At 35.8% G+C, this 25,368-nt stretch overlaps 1 long non-coding RNA gene across 1 annotated transcript; it reads right to left on the reverse strand.

Annotated features, from left to right (window-relative positions):
- Positions 1-337: 337 nt before the first annotated feature.
- Positions 338-8,394, reverse strand: LOC139742767 (uncharacterized). Its single transcript, XR_011711721.1, has 3 exons — positions 8,194-8,394; positions 2,570-2,701; positions 338-468 (listed from the first exon to the last, which is right to left on the reverse strand). It is a non-coding gene; the product is annotated as an uncharacterized lncRNA (long non-coding RNA).
- Positions 8,395-25,368: the final 16,974 nt, after the last annotated feature.

A 25,368-nucleotide genomic window follows, 5' to 3' on the forward strand; every position in this document is an offset into this window, starting at 1 on the left:
AATACGTCAATACGTCATCATTAAACATGTATGTGTTTAATCAAAGAAGAATACGTCTGTTGAGAATGAGAAGGGCTTTAAGTCTACTCGTACACTATGGGTTTTGTGGTCACTTAACGCCCTTATCATTCTCAACCGACGATATATGTGGCGCCTTCCAGCGTACTTGCCAAAATGTGTCCTGTCATACAAACAGATGGGAAGTGACACGCAACAAACTGAATTCATAACTCTCCATGATATGAGGGTTGTTGATGGGGGGGGGGGGGGGCGGATCTGATGTCTTGGTTTAAATACCTGCACCACTATGCCGTCTGCCTCCCCAAGTGAGCACCTTGTATGAGTTAGACGCAAACCCCAATCTGGCTTCCAATAGAACACAATGATGAACAGGCTTCCACAGGTTAAAACTCCTGCGGCGTACACTAGAGCTGTCTGGAGAGCGCTCTTCTTGTAGCCCCAGCATTCCTTGAGAAAATGATAAAAGTTAAATCCGTTATTTACTCATCATAATTAGATTTATGTGTGGAAGAAGGGAATTCATAGAATGAAAGGGAGTAAAATGTTGGAAGAATCCCATATACATACAACGTGTATATAAAAAAGATATAGATATCTTTAAATAATACTAAAAGCAAAAACATCAAATTTTAGTAATAGCACAGTGCACGCTGCTAGATGATATAAAGATTATTAGCATTGGCAGTCAGCGGAAGCTCGGTGGTCTAGTGGATAAGACGCCTGTCGGGTGATCAGGAGGTCGTAGGTTCGAATCCTGCTGGAGTATACCCATGAATTCTTCTACACGGCTACTACTAAAACACTGATCAATTCAGTGCTTATTTACGTCGATGTAGAGCAATTGTCAATCACTTACAATAAAAATCAACTCGACGCAAGATTTCATCAATTGGAAATAAAACAATACAATTGTTAAAATATAGAATCAAAGGAAGGATAAAAGAACTTAATTTGTGCAATAAGGAATAATTCCTCGTTTTGTTATGATTTCAACGACGTTGAAAGTACGTCGCCTAATGGCAGGGAAGTAACTAGTCGTATTTTTCATTTCTCGTTTATATATATATTGGTTGTATGAGAGACATTCTAATTGTGACATTTACTTGATCAAGTTAACCTATGATGGTTGAAATCATTGATGAATAACCTTTGTGAAAAAAAAGCGAAAAAAATATGATGCCTTATATCCATCAAAATCAATTCCAATCTACTTCTATATATTCTGATATGAAAAGTTGCCTGATATCTTTGGACCCTGAGGCTGATGATTGCTCAACCCATTCCAAATACCAACACCTGTTGAACAGTTATAACACTTTAGTGTTCCTAGAGTTTACTGGGCTTTCTGCCAAATCAGCGATTATTTCTTGAAAATGAGATTTGCTTGTGGGGTCACTTTGTTTAATCATTACCAAGAGTGTAACTGTCTGTCAGTTCACAATGTTTGTAAATTTCAACTACAGGGGAAAATCCCTAAACTGAGAGCAATGAGGTAATGGGGTGAAATGAGGTGAATGCGTCTGATGAAGAATTTGAGTATCGACAGTATAGATTAAACATGAACAAACAATCTTGAATGTATATTTACATATTATCTTTTATTCTAAAAAAAAACTAGACAACGTTTTGAATGCCTTTAGTAATTGGTACCGGACACAAATGAATATTCTATTGCATTTCGTTGTTCGTTATTTATAGTGGGAAATTTCACGGTGAAAGTGTTTTTCTTTCCCCATGGAGTCCATGAAATCAATTTCTTCTTAGCATCCAAATGCACACATCGAAATACACAACAAACTATTTAAGCTAATGTTCATGGGACTTTTTTACGTGTTGATTTACAGAAATATTTTCACCACATGGACTTTTCTCTTGAGACTGGCTCTGAACTGCAATTTGTTACAGTGCTGCAACCTTTGAAGCACGTGTGTGGCAAGGGTACAGCAATATCACATCCATCATACGAGGCAAGCTGCTGTCAGAGATTTTCTTAGCTCTCAAAAGTCAGACTTGATTTTACCACATCTTATTTATGTCTGCCCTTTGCTGAGTAAGAAATAGTGTTGAGTTAGATTTTACAATTCCCCTTTTTCCCCTCTCTGTCCCTACACAAGGACCACCTAGCCTGTGAAAATTACATTTTCTATATCTTACGTGAAATGCAAAAGACGCCTGAAGCACTCGAACAAAGAAAAGAAAAGGAAGAAGTGGAAGGGACTATTTTTCTTCGCGCCATGTGGCAAACCAGACGTTTGACCCAAGTTGTTCCAATGACATACATTGATACATTGATATACACAATGATAAACGCATTTTTTACATTGATCGATTTAAATTGATAATTTCTAATTGATATATACACAATGATAAACGCATTTTTTACATTGATTGATTTAAATTTATAATGGCTAATGCCTTAAAACTCGCTCTAACTTCTTAAAGTTTACAGATAATCATAAGAATTTGATGATCTCGATGGAAGGAGGTAGCAAAATGATCATTACAATGTTAACCGTTATAAAGATGATATGAAGGACATTTTACTCACTATCTTTTCTCCTTTGTTCTCCTCGATAACTTGATGGTGGAGGTCTTCATTTTTGTGTTTCTTGAAGTGAGCCATACCGATGTTAACGACGGCGTAAGGATATCCTGATTCACCGGATCACATCCGTCTGCACTGAAAACAACGACAAATTGATAAGGTGCGAAAACATGCAGAGTTTAGCTTCACTTAATTCTCTTTGTGTCTTAGATTCGCAATTGGATGGAACTTGTTGCGTTTTGTCCCCAAGGACAGAGTACATTGTTACAACATTGATTTTAAAACTTTGGAATAGTATACGAAAAAAAGATTACCCATGATTTCAATGATGATGAGAAAATGAAGTCTGAAGACAACGCCAGTGTATAATCCAAATTATATTTGTTCATTCGTTTGTACCTACAATTCTTAAGTTATTGTCATGTACTCGATTACTTATATTGCTACTTATTTTCGAATTCACAAAGTAATGGTATCTTCAATTTACTATCAATTTCATATTTATTTTGTACAATCTGATTAAAAAAAAATCAAATATTGAGAAAGTGCACATACATAAATTCAAATCGACATCAGAAATTGATGGAGACGGCAGGGAAACGAAGTTTAGGAACAGCTGTCACCATTCCCATAAGGGCATTTGACTCAATAGAGCAAAATTCAACTCGAGAAAATATGGAAAGAATCCAAACTAAACAAACTATACATATTAAGATAAAGATAGTAAATACAATATAACACCTGAATGCAAAAGTCTCGTTTGTTTCATTAACAATGTAATTTAAATCTTCGGTTACAAATATCTAATGATAGACTTATCAATTTGATTTCTACATGCTAATTATTCCAAGTTTGTGGGACTATGTATAAAGCAGTTTAAACCAATATTTGTTTTATTAAGAGGTAGGTGATAATTAAGAGGATTTTTCCAATAATATAAAAGGATTTCCTGTTCTACTGAAACAAGTATGGAAGGCTGGAAATAATACAATTGTTTAACACAATAATGCATGAATGCACTAATATAATAATCATTCAGCTCGAAAATATTTAGACATTAAAATTTCAAAGTGTTTAGTAAAGGTAAGATGGCATGACACACTCACTATTTTGACAGCTTGTACTACAAACGAGATAATCTGATTATAGGGTAATTTATGTATTAGCCCAAGCAATTGGGTTGATATCATGGCTTAAGAAATAATGAGTTGAATATTATGTGCATGGAAAACATTTTTATCCATGTAAGATTCGATACACTTTGAATATTTTTTAATATCAAATCAATTAATGTGTGTATGCCTTGAACGATTTTTTATCATTAATAACACCCAAATAGCACAAAGAACTTGTGATTTTATGTCACTTTTCTTTCCACGAATTACAACAATATGCCTGTAATATATGCATCACTTTCCTCGTTTGTGAAGACCAAATTTATACTCTGTCTTATCTTCACATTTAGAATGTTAAATTACTCTAAGTATTTGCATTTGGTATTTGTATCTTCTTTTTTTTTATTTCTTAATTAAAACGTATAACGGCGTATAACGTCATGTATGCAGACATATTCAGACATAAACACGCTGACATCACCAGTATTCAAAATAAGCTGTAATTTATCTGCAACATTGCAAATATCACTGATAAGTGAAAGATAAGTGAATGAACAACGTGATTTACGCATTTTGGTGTTTCTTGTCGACCAAGGTATATAAAAGGAAATTCAGTCGTGGTAGTGAAATGATATAAAAGTGTCATCTGAAAAGTTTTGTTAGACCTAAAGAAGTCTACCCTTGGTAATAACCACAAGTCACAATCATTATCCTACGGAATGATGAACGGCTAAGAGGTCGTCAATGTAGACGAGTACAGTGGACGTTTAATAATTTTCTGTTTCAGCAATTTTCCTGTCAGTAAACCACACGGTTTTCTGCAGACTGCATGGTATTGGTGTAAACGGTATGGGGTGATGTTGTTTTCCGTGAAGACATCCAATCTGCCGTGACGTCAATCACTTGCATTATGGATGGATGATTACCTTTTGTCATAGACACTATACACAAGCAATCATCTGGACCTGCATTTAACGAATGACATGAACAGATTCGTATATACAAAGCGTCGTAATGTGGCAGAATGGGTACACTTTGGACTTTACCCTTGAATGTCCAACAGTAAACATTTTCCAAGTGAAATAGTTGAAAGAGTTCTTGTTGACTCATCGATCTAAGGTTAAAATGCTGATAAGTCTTCTCCATCTATCTCTATCAACATGAACTTAAGCAGTTCACAACAAAGCAACTATATGAAAAGGGGTTAAGTTTGTGACCCTCGTATTGACTTTGAAATGGCGTAACGGCGCAGAAGTCATGGATAGGATGTTACCTAATAGTAACTGGGAAGTAATTGTCAAACTGTATACAGCGATGATTTTTGCCTCAAGATTTGATCTTTAATACCAATATATCAGCAGGCCTCTTCCAAGTTTGACCGACCCATTAATGGCTACATGTAGGAATTTAAAGGGGCATTCCAGACGATTTTCATAATGTCATCTCATGTAGTACACAAATCGACAACTCCATGTATAGATTTCTGTATGGAATTTATTGTGGTTCTTCAGCAGAGAAACGATACTTTGAAAAGCCTTAAACAAATTACACTGAACAAAGATATTTCAGAAATGTATCAGTGTACTTCCATTACAATGCCGTTTGCTTGCGAGTTCACCTGTGGATAATCCATGCGTGCCTTCTTCTTTTGTTCTGCTTCCTTGAGCCCCAACGCATACATTCTTATGGTGACCCTGTCATGTCATCTTACTTGTTCATTGCAATTTGTTATAAATTTCGAAAATATTCTTATTCTTCATCCCAATTATAAGAAATTCTGAAACTCTATCCTCAGTACAGTATAACTAAATTGTACTTGTTCAAATGCAAAAATCTGAAAATCATTCGGAGGTCTCCTTCAATTGACTTCGCTTCCCCCTTTTATCACATGGGAAGTCAAGGGACCAGTTCTCGTTGTCTCTACGAATACCTACAAACGCAGAAGGAAGAGCTCTGGCTTTCGGATCACTTCGTGGCCCAAGTGAAATTGGGTTTGGCACGCCATGGACAATCGACTTCTCTGATTTTGTCGGAGCTAGGAGCTTCAAACATAAACACTCCTTAGTTGAAGGCACTTGTACAATAACAATAACAATATCCGTCGGAAAAAAATTAAGGGGGAGGGGGGAATAGGTCGTGAGAACCAATACCAGAGAGGAAGCATTTTGTTACAAAAGGAAATGGGCACGGAAGAAGAACACTCCGAGGTATATTTGGAATCAAAGTTAAGTGACAATGGCGCATTTATAATTGATTCAAACGTAATGATTCGAGGACTGCTCGCAATAATGAAACATAGATTCCTTTCGTATGCAATTCCAGAACGTACGCACGTTACACATTTATCAGCATCTGTTTTGTACACGCAGCACCGCCTGCGGCATTAGACCTGATTCCTCATACAGCATTAATGAGGCAAAATAAGGTACACATGAAATCCCGCATTTCCAGACTTATGTCATTAAATAGGAACCACTTAACAGTTTGCTGTAAAACACGGTGCTTGCTGCAAATCATACTTGAACTGGATTCAGTTAATGAAGACTTCATCACTGTGTGATAAAATCTACTGATTTTACTGAGGTCAAGTCATTGATTCTTTAGGGGCTTTTTTAAAAGAAGACGAAGAAGGAGAATGTGGATCAAATGAGTCAAAGGTTGGACTAAAGACCAACCCTTTGGCCCGAATTCACGAAGGTGGTACAATTGAAACCATGGTTTAAACCATGGACAATTTGTATGGAGCGCCAAATGTCGCATATGGCCTATTTCTTTACGAAATCAGTCATTTGGTGTAATCATTTCGGAGACGAAATGACTGATTTCGTAACGAAATAGGCCATTCGACACTTGGTGATCCATACAAATTGTCCATGGTTTAAACCATGGTTTCAATTGTACCACTTTCGTGAATTCGGGCCTAAGAGATCAAAATTTGTTTCCTCTGCAAAATTCTTCAGGTAATCAAAGACACGTTAATAATCACGCGATACTTTCTCTAAAAATATGCTGGACTGCTCTTTCCTCGTCAACAACCTCAGTAAAGGCTCAATGTCGTAATCACGCTGACCAGTTCCTCTTTTGGTTTTTTTTTAGGTTTGTGTATGTGTGTGTGTGTGTGTGTGTGTGTGTGTGTGTGTGTGTGTGTGTGTATGTGTGTGTGTTTCTGGACAAAGATGTAGGACACAACACTGCCTTGAAGACAATATGAGTCCAGGTCAGCTTTCAGCAGTGTATAATGATTGCTTCATCTTCAGTAGAAGTGTTGCGCGTGATTGTTTTTGAGTTTTTACTACATACAAGCTGAAGAATACTGGTTACGTTCATCACTATTCAAAGCTTGTATGATTCAATCGCCCACTGAAACCTGATGCGGATCCTCCCGAACATTAACTGCAATTCCAGAATTTCTAAGAGAACGGGATTACTAGCATTATAATGTTCCTTGGCAGTGTCATTTCTGTTCTTTGCATACAATCATGGAGACTGGAAGAGAAATGATGATAATTGTCAGAAAATCTAGTGAAGATTATTTTCACGCTCCCCTTATCTTTCGTATTTTTAGTACTGATCACCCCTAGGGAAACAAACTCAGCCAGCGTAACGACAGTAAGCAGATAAGAGGGAAATATTAAAAGATGAAAGGTCAAAGGTTAACACATTTGCAGAAACAAATGCTTGTACACAAAGTTTATAGGATTCATTCACCAATGTGGTCAATGTTCATTAATTAAGTAATCAATCTCGATGTATGCATTTGATTATTTAATCAATTATTCATTTAATCCGTTTTCTTTCAGCAGGGTAAAGCCCTTTCAGCTCTCTCGGAACTGCTCTGCCAAGGGGCCGTGCAACATGTAAGGTATCTCATCTCACTTCTCATATATTACTCTCTCTTAGGGATCTGTCATCCCATATCTCACATCACGACGATTTTTGCGGGGGTGGAAACTTAACCCCTAAAATCAATACAACCATGGTTAAAAATGAATTTGAGAAAAAAAAATATTTTCTGGATCTCGTATAGCACAAGACATCGGAGTCACCCACACACAAGACGTCAATGCACAGAAACACGCACACATACACACGCATAATACCAATCACATACGATATACGAATGGCTGGTTACCCCATATGTAGCTACACGTTTAACATATCCCCTTACATTCATATACACTACGTCACTAGTCTTTCTATTCCCGTGGAACCTACCTGCATAATTCGGATATGAATGCCCTCTTTTTAGCTGAAGGATCATATACCTTTCAGAACAATAGCATGTCAACTTACATTTAACTTCACGCGGGTAACGCCAGCGTACCGTACATATGCATTATCACATCAGTCGAATGAGCATAACAATGCATGACTTTAGTATAATAGCAGACTTACACCATAGAACTGTGCAAAGAATATCCCAATATATTCTAAAATTCCTTACTGTTCCGATAGAGCTACCTCCATGCAATTACACTCGATGCTGTTGGAAATTGTTTAAAAAATACTCACGTAAGCACCAGACGCATCAAAGTCCACCTACGGTACTTAGGAAAAAATTGTCCGTCATTTGTTATAAGGTTAGCAAGGAGAGCCTTTGCGTCCTCCTGTCGCGACCAACCTGTTCGGATCTAACCCAGTTTCAGGAGCCATAGTTCAGCCGCTCTGTCAATTGTCCAGGAGGCGGAGCTCTCAGCGGGTAACCTTGATCGGAGTACCTCAAAAACGAGGGCAGATCTACTCTTGCCCTAAAGGAAAAAAGCAACAAAAGCAACAACAATACTGGTAGGCCTACTGCTGACGTCACACAGGGTCTCTTCCCGAACAGCGTGTGAGCACTGTGCTGCCTAAAGAAAAATAAAAAAGTTTCTTAAACAAGCAGCTGCTGTACAAATACGATGTTGCTGTTTTGTTATTGTCGTTGTTAAACATTGTTAAAGGCGGTTAAGTCTATACCTGTGTGTAGTGGTTAGGATAGGAGGAAAAGTTGAAAAAGTCATCTAAGGCAAACTTTGTAGTTGTATTAGTCCGTGGGAAATGGAGGCGAGTATGGCGGAAGTTTATCCCAATGCCTACGAAAGTTTATCGGCTTGGAGTGGTAGGCTCATAGATTTGTGTTTACAGGCAGACGCATGTATTGGCAGAAACATTTTACATATTCAGGCCATAGGACCTAATTTGAAGCCCTATCTTTCATCTGTCTTTTTTTTTTCAAAGCAAGAGTGCGCGATACCATGTGGGTTAATAAAAAACGGATGATTGTTTTAACAAGTTAGGAGTGTAACTTGAAATTTCCGCAGGAATCCAACTCACGATAGTCTATTTTACTGTCGAGTTCATGATACCCAGCGTCACATTTAGCTCAAGTATATATGTGTGTATGTATGTGTGTGTGTGTGTGTGTGTGTGTGTGTACGTGTTAAGTAAAAATTTAGGGGTTATCAGAAACAAACCATAGTGTATCGGTGCCTATGTCTACAATCATAAAGTTATCTTCATGTAGGCCTATGCGGTTACTGAGAAACGAAGCGAGGTGGATATGGTTAGGCAGGCTTGCGGCGCTGACAACCAAGACAACATTCTCATTGCTGTTGGAGTGGTTCTGCTTGGAAACCAGGCTTTGTTACCCACTGTAAAATCGACCCAAAAAAAAAAATGGGTTGAAGGACTTTGATGTTGACTTACTGCAGTCGGTTGCCAAGGTACATAATTGAATCAAAGAAAAAAATTCAAGCGAGCAAAGCAATCAATCACGCATCACTTGATTGTCCATTGTAAGAATGTTTACGATGATACGCTTGTAAAGAAGCTTTTAAAATGAATCACATCACTCTATAGATAATGAGGAGGAAAACTTAACAAATGTGCAGATTCTCTCAACAATAACAAATCTGGATTCTCTCATTAACATATTTTCCGCACAAGAGCAATGGGCACCACAATGCAAAGATTATTTTGTTGTTGCTGCTGCTGTTGTTGTTGTTGCTAATTAACAGATATATTACTCATTGAACATATTGTTTCTGATATATAAAATAAACAATTTTGAATTGCTGGAGTATTTCTTTTGAGTTTTATTAGAGTCTTTTATTTGAGAAAAAAAGAGAGAAGTATACATCATATTCGATAGACAACGCAATACGTATCATAATGCCAAAACTAGACTACGAATATTGTCATGTTATTGTTTCTGTTGGTCGATCTGGATTGTAGATGTACATACAGAATGTATTTTGTGGAAATTTGATAACTGAATGAATGAATGAAATACGTCGCCACTATTTCTATCGGAAATACTCACACGACTTCACAAAAGCACAGCATTTATGCTATCTTTCGTTTTGTTGGCGATCTGTAACGATACATCAGTTACGGTAAGTAATTCCAAAGGTTCTTTATTCAGAAGGTTCTTTTGTAGGAAGACAAAATAAGGTTCGCTATGCCCAAGCCAGAGGTTAGTCCAAAAAAAAAAAAAAAAATCGGAATGTTCGTTGATCCAAAAAAGAAATAAGGCTTGTTATTCCGAAGTCTTGTAAGTCCACACACCCTCTTAACCTGTTACAGACATTTGCCAAAGCACTCTCAACAGAATCTAGATAGTGGAGCTCCATCCAATGTTTTACATATACATTCTCATATATATATATATATATATATATATATATATATATAGTATATATTATATATATAGTGTGATGATGCTGATATTCCTACCCCACGCCTCTGTCATCTTAAGTGAAATTATAGTTGAGACAATGTAGATAAATGTATGCATGCATATGTATATGGATATATATGTATATATATATATATATGTATATATATATATATGATCTTAATATGAATATATATATATAAATATCAATTATGAATAGATTAATAGATAGATTGATAGAGGTGCACACAGAAAAATTATACTGTGCGACACAATTTTGTTATATTACTGTGGCAAGAGTATATGAAGATTGTTTTAGCGATAATTTTGGTACATAAAATAATGTGTATATTGTATATTTCTATGTTATGTACCTAGGGACAAGTATCAACACACACTATCCACTCTCTATCCACACTCTATCTGTACCCGGGTTCCATGCCTGCTATTTTGATTGTTGGTAAATCAGCTTTAGGGGCTAATGACCAAGGAATGTTCATTGTATCGTAATTGTTAACAATTCTTTATCTGCACTGACACGACTGACACACTTGTAACACTGAACCTAATTCTTTATACTACCCCACTCCTGCCTGACATGCACCACCGCACACAAACCTTCCCCCAATATCACATGATCACTCACATCCCGCCACAAGACAGCCACAAGACATCCAGGCAACGCAAACGTCTGCTTAGCAGGTAATTACATTATTTAGTTTATTTATGATATATGTTTGATAATTTTTATTGTATGATATGTTTGTATGCTATATCTACTCACTATACACTCATTTACAGTTATACATTGTTGAATGTGTTGCAAAGTGCCAAAAAGTATTGCCAAGTATGTCATGTAACTATTAACCCATGCTCAATTTATATTTAATATATTGTGTTAATGACTTCAGATTTGTTATGCTCAAAAATATATATTTCGTTTCACAAACAGACATTAAAGCTGAGGAAGACCACGGTCGAAAGCTTCACAACTCTGCCGGTTTCATGCGACGTCTTCTGTTATCTACATTGTCTCAACTATATATATATATATATATATATATATATATATATATATATATATATATATATATACATATACATATGATTATTTATGAGACTGAGTTATGGGTTCTTCCCAGGTCACTTATAGGTGGGTAGGTTGAAATGGACTCTTCATGTTGTGTATCAAACGAAACACGTGTCGTGAAAAATAGTTCCGTCTCACATGTGAGTCTAAAAAAAACCCAGAAATATGACAACAAAAACAGAAACAGTAAGACCAAAATGGAACAAGACATGCGTAGTTAGCAACTGAGTTACTGACATGGTGCTGGTAATAAACGGACAGCATAACATCTTTCTTGCTTGCTGTGTGCTCATCCATTCGGTTACTGCTCACATCTCAATTGCTGTTGGGTCACTCCATTCGTGCCATTCCGTGGCCTTCCAACTGTGGTAACGCTGCCTACCACTGCATTATACATACATACATCATACACATAACAATGTATCAACGCTCATCATCAAAAAGTTTATTGACACCCTCCGCTTGTTCTTGTTTTCTTTCATGTGACTGCATGTGTGTGTGTGTGTGTGTGTGTGTGTGTGTGTGTATGCGTCTTGTTATCATGGATGCCAAGTGATTGGACATAATTGAGTATATGAATATAAGAACGACCCAAGTCCAATTTTTGGCCTAAGTTAGTTTGACATGGGAAATTGTAGCTTATGCATGGACTCATCTTGTGTGTAAATGATAAATCCTAATTACCCCCGGAAGTGCCTGAAATGAATGAGTTAAATCTCATATTAATGTAAGAATGAAGGACTTGGGTCATTCTTACATTCATATAATAGCGCCCTCTCTCATCCTTCTCCCATCTCTATAGCAGAATATCATGTATATGAATCAAAGAACGACCCAAGTCCATATGAATCAAAGAACGACCCAAGTCCACCACACAAAATGGCCTCTCCACAATTAATGTAAATGTTAATTGTCATAATAATATATGTTCTAATTTGTGTATACAATGTTGCCTTCCCATCACAGTTAAATAGAATATTATTGGATAAATAAAAAAGATATGAAGTTGTTTTTAGTTTACTCGAAATGATCTTCCATGGACTTGGGTCGTTCTTATATTCATATACTCAATTACAAGTGTATTTTTGCATTGTTTGAATTTCTTCGGTATTGTAGTTTTTGTAAGCTTTGTATAAATGTATTGTAATAGTGTAACGCAAGTAAGTGAGGGCATTGCATTACACATGTTCACTTGTTAGCAGCCCCTCAATTTTCATTTCCATAAAGAAAGAAGATGTACTCCTACTGATCATGTGATAGTATGTTACATGAAATATACCATTGATTTGAGGCTTGTGTTACCCAAGTCTATATTATTTGGAAACGGAAAAAAAAAAGATGAATTGAATTGAAAGTGGGAGGAAGTAGGTGATTGAAATACCTCATTACTATATAAGTTGTGGGAAACAAATCATCTATTAATTGTAACAAACAACAGACTGTCTATTATCGTGTATCATGTGTATTTTGTATATTGTTATGTAACTATGTAGCTCAAGTGACGAGGAATCTTTATGTATTGCAGGTGGCTATCTCGGTACGTTATAATGTACAGTATTCTCGTGGATTTTTTTCTTACTCCCTATCTTCTTGCTCTCTTTTCCTCTATTGACCGATTCTGTGACGCGCTATGTGTATTTTTGGCATGGGCAGCGCCATTACTCGGTGTCTCAGCCGACCCCCCCCCCCCCCTTCCCACTCCCCACCCCTCTCCCTACATTAGCACGCGCGCAAATGAAAAACTGCTTTAGCCAATGGGCGTCTCGTACTGAGTGCGCGAATGCTCGCTTTAGTGCGCGAACCTTTGTTACAAGTGCGTGATAAACATGTTGCCCGGGGTGGGGGAGAGCCATGGGGAGAGCAGGGGGGTCGGCTGAGACACCCGCTATGGCTGCGCCCAGCGCCATGAAATGTCTGCTGCCCTCAACGAACCCGAGTCGGTCAATATCGCGCTCCATCTTTTCCATGTTCTTGTTATATGTTGTTTAGTGAGACCTTTAAAAATTTCATCTAGAGGCCTATACAATACAAAATTAATTGCTTTTTAGTAGGTTCCTCACATTTCATGATTGATTGATTTTTTTTTGTACGCGGTTCGGCTAATTGAAATTAATATCATAACGCGCATATGAGTAGGGTAAAATCAGAGAATTCTATTATATAAGAACAAAATTCTAAATACCCGTGAAAGTGGATCTTACGTGTAAATTGCAATAGAGCATTAACATTGTATTTTAGTAATGTCAGTTGATCAAATATAATTATACAAATTATACAATTATACAAATATACATAAAGAGGATTAAGTAATGTATTAAGAGGATTTCGCAAGTTCCTACAGCGTCTTTTCGTAGAAGAATATGATATGATTTAAATGGGCATAATGTGCTCAGGGCCAAAAATTGTGGGATTAAAACCTTGGAGATTGTATACGGAGGAGTTTTTTGTGGCTCTGATTGATATATATTTATTCTGTATGATTTATACTGCAATTGCTTTGTCCATTATGTCGTTGACCGGTCTTGTTGGCTTTATGATAATTCAAAAGCAATCTTGTGTCAATGATAATACCTATAAATTTAGTATGATTTTGATTTGTGCAATAATAAACTATCAATTTTTGTGTTTTAAAATGGCTAAAACGGCCAATGTTGATATGATTCTCTTTAACACTCATATGGTTTTTCGTCTCATCTCGCTGACCAAAACTGAATTACTTCAGTGGAATTCCAAAGGACTGTGTGTTTGTGAGTAACAAAACCCGACACCTCCCGTTCATTAATCTAATAGACAAACGTAACGCTGTTGCATGTTGTGGGGGAATTAATGTCATGTTAATGCAAAGAGAGAATAATTAATTACTCAGGATGGAAAAATCTAATGATTGGATGGTACTCCCTATAAACAATGTGGCCTTAATGCATTAAGAAGATAATTTGATCAGGTCTCACCATATTGCACTGAAGGACAAAATGTTGATTACGTTATTTCAATGACACACTCAACTTGAAACTTATCATCACTCAATTAATTCCATCAGCACCACCTGGTAGTCCCATCATGTACGCCTTGCAAAGGATATGCACGTTCATCTTCTTGATTAAGCTACACTAACAGTTACCATGACAACAACTATACATTTTCCTCCACAGAAAGAAAGGAAACCACACTTTGTTTGCTTTGTTTCTCTAATTTTCACTTTTTTGCAACAAACTATAACTTAGTTGATGCCTTTGTAATGTTTTGGTTACTAGTATTTACCCGGGGGGGGGGGATGCTTAAAATACCTGACAATGTTTATTTTGTTTTCCAACAAGCAACATCTACAAATTATTTATAAAGATTATCATATTTCCCCATTTAATTAATCAATCTTGATAAAGGGGAATTCCAGTGCAGTTGAAAGTTACTCTGAAAAGAAGGAGTACATTCTTACCACAGCAATGAAAATTTATTCAAAATCGAATGAACATTAAGGAAGTTATGACATTTCGAAGTTAAAGGGAACGCAAACCCAAAGAGCCATTTGGATTAGGTAAAATCATTAACATTAGTCGAACACATATGTGAAAGTTTGAGAAAAATCGGACAATTGATGCAAAAGTTATGAATTTTTAAAGTTTTGGTGATGGAACCGCTGGATGAGGAGATTACCAGAGGTTATTACGTATGAGTGGACTATAATATAAAGAAAATACATAAGGAATTCTACAAAAATTCATTTTTCTAGCAAAATGAAAGAGTACTTCACTAACCGCTTGGAGAAAGCAGGGGGTTATAAATGCTACCCCTAACATATGTCATTATCAGGTTGATGGAATGTGTTATTTTCATGAAAAATGCATTTTTATTGAATTCCCTTTATATTTTCTTTATATTGTAGCCCACTCATACGTCCCAACCTCTAGTAGTCTCCTTATCCAGCAGTTCCAACACCAAAACTTTAAAAATTCATAACTTTTCTATCGATTGCCCGATTTTCCTCAAACTTTCACTGATGTGTTCTACTAATGTTATACTGCTTTCACCCAATCCACATTGTTCTTTAGTTTTGGGTTCCCTTTATTAAGGTAATTTGTAAGGAAACCTTTTTTTAACAGTTACTTCGATTAGCGAAGTGATGACGTAATTTCCGCACAGCTTGCCATATAACAGTGTATAAGTACATAGAATTTTGACATTTCCAGTTTTTCATTGAAACGCAATTACGTCCTAGTCTCAAATCCTGACACGTCTAACCAGGGAGGTGAGATGTTCACCTCCCTGCAGTGGTCTAACTGACCATTATTCTGAAGCTATTGAATAATGAATAATATGTTTTACGCTTAATGATAACAAAGAGATTTACTTTTCGTCATTTTTTTTTGTACACGATCAATTTAAAAGTATGAGGTGATGATTATATCATATGATATATAACCCAAAGTTAATTTAATGGCTTTTTCGAAATTAGCTCTTGTATAACTTGTATAACTTTGTGGGCGCACAACAGCGAACGCGTTCGTAGAAGCAGAATCGCTGATAGGGATTATCAGAAACACCACAAGGGAATTGTGATGTCAACAAGGAAAATCTTTCATTAATACGTCATTTAGGCCTACATGTGCATTAAGCATATTACGTGACATATTATTTGAATAAGTGCATATCGGATGAATCTGTGTTTCACTCCTTTTCAGAACAAGATGAACGGCCTTGGGAATCGTTATCACCAAAGGGTGAGTTTACATCATAACCTAATGACATTATTTTGAAATAAATTGTAAAATAAATGAACGCTGTGAACGATCCAGTGCATAGAAGGGCAGTAAAGCCGAAGCCTCTGGGTATTGGAATCAAAGATTAAACCCGCAGAGTAGGGAGTCTTGCGGTGATCAAACTCGGGTAACAACCACCTATGTCTCTATTTCTAGCAGCACAATCTGTTGGGTTAAAACAAAGAAGAAAAATGAGTGTAAATAAGAATGAATTGTTTTTCATCCAAGGATATTAGAGCTATACCAGTATGACATTTTAACACAGCATATGCCCGGTTTTCGGTTCACCATGTGTGGTCCTTAAAAGGACTGTTAGAATGAAAGGAGGAATGAGAAGGTAGGAGAAGAAGCAAGAAATTGAGCGACAGTATTCTTTTTGGAGTGAGTGTAGTCCTGAAAAGGACTGTTAACCAGAGAGGGTTGGAAGAGCAAGGAAAGGACGGACAGTCAACTGTCCGAAACGTTGAGTCCTCCGTTTCAACAGTCCGTTTAGGGACTCACACATGGTGAACCGAAAACCGAGCATATGCTATGTACACCACCATGCGAACTCCTTCCTTCAAAAATCATTTGACATTTTAACAATATGATATATTTTTTCATTAACTTCACTGCCCCAGAATAGTTTGCCTGAAACGCGTCAGATGTTTAGATGGGTTCTAAAGTCTGTTTCAGAAGACATGATTAGATGGATCTGCCGTACAGACTGAACGTTGGTCATATAACAATAGGCCTACAGTTCAACGGTAACAGGCGAAGGTGTATAAACCTAAGCCCTTATATAAACCAAATGCTGAAGATGACTCCATATCAATTAAATAACTTAATTAGGTAATTCTTTGGTGTTTGTGTGAATAGGGCAGATGATTGTGTGAATAGGGCAGATGATAGACGACTTGCCATCGGTTCCCAATTTAATGGTTCTTATAGGCCAAAGACAATGTCCTTGCTTTGAAGCTATAGAGTTATAGTAGACCTAACATTAAAAAAAAAGAAATAATTTGTTTTAAGTTTTTTAATTCCTCGCCTTTTTATTTTTCAGCCATTTGGTTCAATAGACGCATTTGATTTGTGATATTCCTAACTACTCGTCTATACACCACCCAAGGTCTTTAATGTGTGGAATTATACTGATACTGCTACCACCTGTACCAATGCTTCTCTGTCTGCTTCAAGCAAAATAACCTGTTTAATTGGAAAGTGTGAGTCGGGACACTTTTTGCATCAACTTATTTAAAAAGACATGATGATTTCGGACAACATAATCTTATATACGCTGCTATGTTGTTCACATTACTTTTGTAATTAGTGAACAACAACAACAACAACAAAATATATCGTTAATTTTGTTGCATTTGTTTAAGGAAATATAAATGTCTCTTGATTTAGATTTTGTTCCAGGGAGTTTTGGTCTCCATTTGGCTTTCATTCCTACTGTGGCAATTTTCAGGTACGTATGCCTTTTTGTTTTTTTTTTTTTCGTTTATAAGGTATTCTGTGTGACATCACTGATTACTTTTTATTTCTACACAAGTTCTTTCTCATATCTTCTCATATCCGTACAGATCTAAGAAAGCTAGATAAGTTACACAATAGCACATACTTCACGAGTATTCCTTCTATTGCTTTGCTATCTAGACGACAGAATTACGTCTATTAATGTGGCTGACATTAAACCTTGGATTTGATTTAGGATTCGCTGTATTTAGGGAGATGGTGGTAATGCGTTGTCTTTAATATGGGTAGAACATGTACATTCATGCAGCTGGCCGCAAAATAACAGACTCGAATCCTGGCACTTGTGATTCTCTCATCCCCCCCCCCCCTCTCTCTCTCTCTCTCTCTCTCTCTCTCTAAAATCAATTCAGTTCAGTTTCATATATCTATCCTTTGACAGCAATCTGTTCTTTGGTGACAATGACCAATCTTGTCAGTCACGGATTGAATACATCACATTATTGTCTTTAGTGGCATATTTCTAAGAGTAGTTATGATTATGTTTTCTCTTCTATATGACATAGTAGTCCATAAGAAATAAGCAAATGTCATATAAGAGATGAGAAAAAAATCAATGCTGATCCCATTAAATTTTTTTTGTGTGATTCACTGCTCTACGAGAATTTAGGAGAATTTAGGAGAATTTAGCAAATGATTGCTCAGCAAGCCCAGGTTTGACATTCGGGCAAGCATGCTGTCCAAAGTCTCGAAATGAAGGGGAAAAAAATGATTGATTCAGCATGACACCTGAATGTATCCGCACTGAAGACATGGCGCATGTAAAATCATTGTACGAGCATAGAAATGATCATTATGCATGGCACTCCTGTTATAACGAACATGGTTATAGCTGAACTCTACAATTATAACGAAGTAAAACTTCAGGTCTGATAATTATCATTTCATATCTATTCCAGTCTATGTTTGGCTACAACGAAAGATCAATGCATTACATGTATAACTAAAGATAATTTTCGGTCTCGAGGATGTAGTTATAAAGGGAGTTGCCTGCATGTGTTATGCCTTTGTAATAAAGAACTTCATGGAAGCTGCTCATTTTTGTATATTACTGAAAGTGCACAATACTGACATGCACCGGTGGTACTAAAAACAAACAGAACAAAAGAAAATTAATCACATTGAGAGAGGTACTGAATCATTACCAGAGCTCTCGTTAGACTGTAGATATCAAAGTGATCTCCTTAATTGACTGTCGGTTTTTACGTACAGCGAGTAACCATGAAACTTATTTCCACCATCCTCAGTTTCATTAATTTTCTGCTGTTGTCGTTGTTGTTGTTGTTGTCGTCATCATCCCATTGTAATTTTCACAGTTATGCCATAATGCATCACTTACCATAGCGCAAATGTGTTCATGAAGTATTACAACAATAATCAGATAATTACAATAGCTTCGTTTAGCTTGGAAAAAAAAAAGAAAACAAGGGGAGGGGACAGCGATTTGTTGCTCCGTCTGAAAGGGACAAATGTGACCGTGCATCACAAAACGAACAAAAAGTCTCACCCCTTGATTTCAAGTGAGGACTCAAGAAAGGTGAAACGGGTCAACCAAGTCAATTTTGAGTTTTCCATATTTTCTGAAAGAGCTATTCTTCTTCTACATTTTTCTTGAGTTTGGGATCATAAAATGAATGGGGAAAAACATTTTCAGCAGTTTTTCTACAACCCTTTTTTGTAGAGTTATGAGATCAGGTATGTCTTAGAGGCCCCTTTTCATTTCTTGATAACCCTTTGCACACTCTTCACTTTGGAGTCTGATAACTTTTGAAAGGATAATGCTACTGCTTTGGAAGTTGGCATTAATCGTGAACAGAATGTGTTAATAGAGTGTGCTCAATTTCAATTTAATCTGATAATCCCTTTATTGTTATTGCTCCAGTGGTTTACATCCTGTTTTTTTGTCCCATTCCCATTCCCATTCACAGCTAGCACGGTTTGGTAAAGATTAAGCGCTTGACTAGACAGATAGACCTTGTACTTCAGAGCCACTTTTCTCGGTTCGCACTTTTCCAGAGTGAGCGCTTTCTTCCCAATATTTAGATAGGTTAGGAGTGTCCATTTGAATTGAGTTATACATCATTTTAAATCTTAGAGTCTGCTCTTTTAGAATCTCAAATCCATATCTGGCGATTTTTTGTTTGTTTTGTTGTGCAGGATCACAAATAATAGATTTGCCAGTTTAGGCAAAAAAAAAACCCAACAACAACAACAAAGGTACTGCCTGTTGTGGTACAAATGTCTAATGTGGTACAAATGTCTAATGGTACAAATGTCTAATGTGGTACAATTGTGGTACAAATGTCTAATGTGGTACAAATGTCTAATGGTCCTTGGGGTGAGTGGTCACTCTCTGTATCTCCAACAAGGAAAAAACAAAACCCTTATCCTAAAAACCCTTTTTGATAATGAGATGTTTATCTTCAACCTGGAGGAATGCTATAGTCCAGGAGGAAATTTGCACCAGGTAAATGTAGTTTTTTTTTTTCTCAAATCTTATCCTTCAATTTGCATAAATGAAAGAAATTAATGAAGAAAATAAACGGATTTGTTTGAACCATGAGTTTCCAGTTAGATGATCTCTAGATAAAGGCACTTTCACATAAAGTCTTGTACACATACACACGTATTAAGGGTATCCTAAGAACAGCTTGCGGTGTTGTGGGGTGTGCTATCCTATAGAGATGTTAAATTCAGAGAGGGCATGCAGTTTTGAAGAGAAATTTAAACATTGTCTGCCATGTAATCTACAATACTGTAGAGTTGATCCCCCCCCCCCAAAAAAAAAAAATCATTTATGCTAACAAAATATGCTAATTTTGCATTATGCTTTAAATCAGACCTTTTTTTTGCTCTAAATCACTACATAAAAACCGAAAGAAAGACAAAAACAAAAATGTCAATCGTGAAAAAGTACAATATACTTCAACAGCTCAAGAGTACTTTTGATTTTCTTGCCAGATATTCCGCAGTTGCTGCTGTCCTAAAAATCACAGATAGGATGGACTTTGGCTGCAAACAATTTATATCAGACCGGCAAATTAGGTTAATGTTTCCTTATATAATGAAAGCCTTTGACGTGATTCATTTAGAGATTATATTATATATGCTACGGAGGAGTAGTGCTTCAGAACAATGTCTATTACCATGGTTTTAAAGTTTAACAAACACAGTCTGGTATTTGCTTTCATGGATTCATTTTTAATCCATGCAGTTCTGGTTCTCGGAACAGCACATTCATGGACCGTATGACTGTCTCGTGGGATGACCCCCATCTATCAGTCCTTAATTACCATGATTACTATAGATTTATAGCAATAATATCAGAGCTATAAAACAAAATAAGAGTATACTGTTCCATTCTACGTTGACCACACAAGCTGTGGATTATTTCATGATAATATATACTATGAAAACAAAATGAAATTGTGATTTGATTTTTTTCTATATATTTGATAGATGGATAAGATTAGTTGGATCTGATGTTGCTGAAACAGTCCTTGACCCATATCTGCATATGACAATGCACTCAATGTTTATGTAAAGATTTGTGTGATGTGATTCTGTAATGTGAAGTTGAACATTATGTAGGCTATCACTACATTGTACATATAAAGCGTGGTTACATATCGACAATGTGAAAAGATCAAGGAAGTGATAGCACATTTGAATCAGTTCACGGGCTTATGTGAAGTGTGATAATTTGAAATTCATTTTGTGGAATGTTGGAGTTTTCTACATAGTTATATTGGCGCATACACTCAATGTACCAGCACATTTGAGTTTCATTCCCCTCCAATTGTGTTCAGGTCACATTTGAAAAGCTACGTATTTCTTTCATTTATGCTAACAAGCCATATTCGACACGTTTTCTTAGGTCATAATCATTTTTTGCAAATGTTTTTTATCGTAATTTGTGCCGTTTTTATACACAAAAGCCATAATTTAGCATTACCTCTAAAAATAATGAACGATTTTCTTTTTCTCAGTAGGAACACCTGAGTAAGATTATGTACATAAAAATTTATAAACTTACTACACTGTATTATAAATATTACAAGTTATTATCATGAGCGCACACTTGTATCCCTTTATATAATATTGAAAGAGGAGATCACCTTTTAACAGGTTTATCTGGCCTCTTGCACCACGTCACTCAGTATGGGACATTGATTCCAGCCCTTCTGAATATGAGCAGAAGCACCGGATATCCCATAATGTCACGAGGATAAAATCCTTCCGTTAGTTTAGTATCAAGAAGGATTCTAATCTTTTGTTTCCATTTAGACTAAACTAGTCTTAAAGACATTCAAGGTATTGTTGAATGACACCTCACTTTTCGCGGACATAAAAATACATCATTCGTGTTTTGTCATATTGACATATCAATAATGTTAAAGTTTCATGATCTTAATTTCACCAAAGTAAGAAACATCTAAAAATAAAAAAGCAAGACATCGACTTTATTATATAATTACAAACATATTAGGCGAACAGTAAAAAACAGCAAAATAGACAGCAGCCAGAAATAAAAAGACCCTTATTTACGACTAACCTATAAAATTTTCATTCAATTTCAAAATTTATATGCGTTTAAAGGCATATAAAGTAATAATTACAAGGCATAGCAAAGACAGTCAAAACACACAATGACAAACAAATAGAATAAAAGATGTCTCATAACATAAGGGATAAAAAGTACTCTTAACAATAATAAGTATCAGAATGATTATTGAAGAGAATATCTTTTCAAAAGCTAGATTTTGAAGTATTCAAAGATTTACAATTACTAAGTCACCATGGTAAGAAATGGTAATAGATGATAGACAGATTAGAATAAATTGTTAATGAAATGAAGTGAAATAGAGGTAAGCGAAAATCACTCAAATCACTTCAATACAAAATTAATTTGATTTGACCAATTTGATTTAGTGTCTACAACCTCTCTAATTCGGGGATCACGAATGTTAATAGATTCGCTGTCAGTGTTACATTTTGTTTTGTAAACTATAATATTAGTTCTTGATAATTTATATCAATAATTCGTTTGTTTGTAGCAAGGTTGTAACTGATTGCAATTCTTTAAAAAAAAAAGCTTTTGCAGAAACACATTATCATGAGAATAGAAAAGCTCGTGTCATCTATGAATAAACGACATATTCAATCATCAGAAACATTCTCATTTATTCTTTTATGAGTCTATATTCCGATACATTGGAATGAATACAGATTGCTTACGATCTTTTTTTTTTCAGTTTTATAGTAACAGCGCGAATTCTGCAATTGACTTAATTTTGGAGCTAAAATGATCTCATGATAAAAAGCGTATTAAATGTTTTACTGTTGTCGAAAAATAAGCCCAGTAAAATTGTCCTGCTGTCTATTACACAGTTCACCTTGTGGATAAAATCAATCAATAAAGCAGAAGATGTGGAGTGCCCCGCTCTTAATCCATGCTGATTTTCTTTATGATGTTGCACTTTGTAAGAAAATAAACAAGCCTATAGATGAAATGCATTTCCCCTAAACTTTGGAGAAAACAGATAGAACCGATATTTGGTGATAATATGTCAATACGTCAGGAGGACACCACTTAAGAACTCCAACAACTCTAGCTATCTTCAGTCTTTCGGGAAATATACCAGACTCCGTACACTGTTAAAATATTGCACTTGAGGGTTTGCATATTAAGTGGATAGCTCTTTTAACAATTCTCACATCACATTTCAGCATTTGCATCATTCTGAAAATCAAGTAATATCAATTATTTGCTTACTAGTATTCGGTTTAAAGAATGCCGTTGGCTTAACTTTTTTAACATGTTGTTTGTTTGTTTGATAGATACTTTATTTTCTGCAAATCAATATACATAAATTACATATAATCATGAACATGGGAAACAATACAAAGTATATCTAAAACAGAGTCGTTTGACTTGCATAAACAACGATATAAAGGGAAATTAATGATATGATATTACAGTGTGCATGTCTATGCAGCAGGGATTACAGTAACAATATTATATTTAAGAAGCGATAATACAGAGGGCCGCCATTGTAAGCATTGCTTGAAAGATGGCCGGCCCGAGGAAAAGGTAGGGACGTACTAGATTCGTAACAATACAAATTCTGCTGCGAAGATAGCAGGGGAAAATAAACTCTGTGTGATGGTGGTGAAAGTGCGTGCAAGTGCAGCTTGAAAGTGCACAAGGGCAGATAGGCTGGAATTTATAATAATAGAATTGGTTTGAAGAGGGAACGACATGCGATGTTGCTATCGGGAGACCAACATGAGTCATAGGCCTATAAATCATTCGTGCTTAATTCGTATTTGAAGTATACTGTAATGAAATATGCTTCTGTAAGTTTGCTTTGAATGAAAACAAGGAGGCACACTGTTTCAACTCCTCAGGAAGAGTGTTCCAGTTATCCGGACCGTGATGTCTAATCGACATTTGAGCAAGTAAAAGCTTTAGATTACTTAAATGAAAATCATGGGAACGACGGGTGGGGTATGGGTGAATATGGTCATTAGTTACTAGGGCATTATGGAAAAATGGTAATAAATTTCGAATATGTTTATACATAAATATAGCAGTTAGGTATAAAAGTATATCATAGGCCTTTAGAATTTTTAGGCGATAAAATATGGGATCAGTGTGAGCCAAAAAAAATTGAATGTGTGCATATACGAAGATCCTTTTTTTTTTTGGAGAAGAAAAATTTTGATCAATTCGGTTTTGCTACAGTTGCCTCATACAATATTGCAGTACATTACATATGGTAGAAATAAGGTGTTATAAAACATTATTAAAGTTTGATCATTAATTGAATATTTTATTCTCCTTAAAACGCCAGTTGTTTTAGATATTGCTGTTGTAATATTCTGGACATGAGTACATTGAGGACATGAGTAAGTTAGATTGCTATCTAGGGTCACTCCTAGGAACTTGGTTGAATGTTTCTTAGCAATGTTTATATCATCAATAGAAATACTTTGAGGAAGGTTGGGTTGGGATTGAAGGGTATGAAAATGTATAAAACATGTTTTATCAATGCTCAATGAAAGCTTGTTACTTCTAAACCATTTCGAAATATTATTTGATTCCATATTTAATGTATCAACCAGTGTTACAATATCCTTGTGGGAATAAAAAACGTTGGTGTCGTCTGCAAATAAGATGAAGTTTAAACTTTAAACGAGGAGAGGAATTGATAATATCATTAATATAAATCAAAAAAGTAGGGGCCAGAGGATAGATCCCTGAGGGACACCACATGACACGTTATATGATGAGTGACTGGATTTAAATGCAACATATTGTTTTCGATGACTTAGATAACTTCTGAACCACGACAAAGTAATCCTTCTCACGCCATAATTATGTAATTTTTCAAGTAAAATGTCATGATCAATATTGTCGAATGCTTTACTAAGATCTATAAAGACTCCAATTATATGCTCCTTTTTAGTAAGCGCATCAATAATATTACCAACAGATTTGATTATAGCATAATCAGTAGAAAATCCTTTCCTAAAACCAAACTGATTCACATTTAATATGTCATTTTCAATCATGAACGAGGAGAGACGCCTATTAACTACTTTTTCTAAAAATTTTCGATATTGCAGGTAACTATGAGATGGGTCTGTAATTTTTCACCATTGAT

The sequence above is a fragment of the Diadema antillarum genome, unplaced genomic scaffold, assembly GCF_040938485.1.
Source record: "Diadema antillarum isolate AM-2024a unplaced genomic scaffold, OU_Dant_1.0 seq00001019_RagTag, whole genome shotgun sequence".
Taxonomy (NCBI): domain Eukaryota; kingdom Metazoa; phylum Echinodermata; class Echinoidea; order Diadematoida; family Diadematidae; genus Diadema; species Diadema antillarum.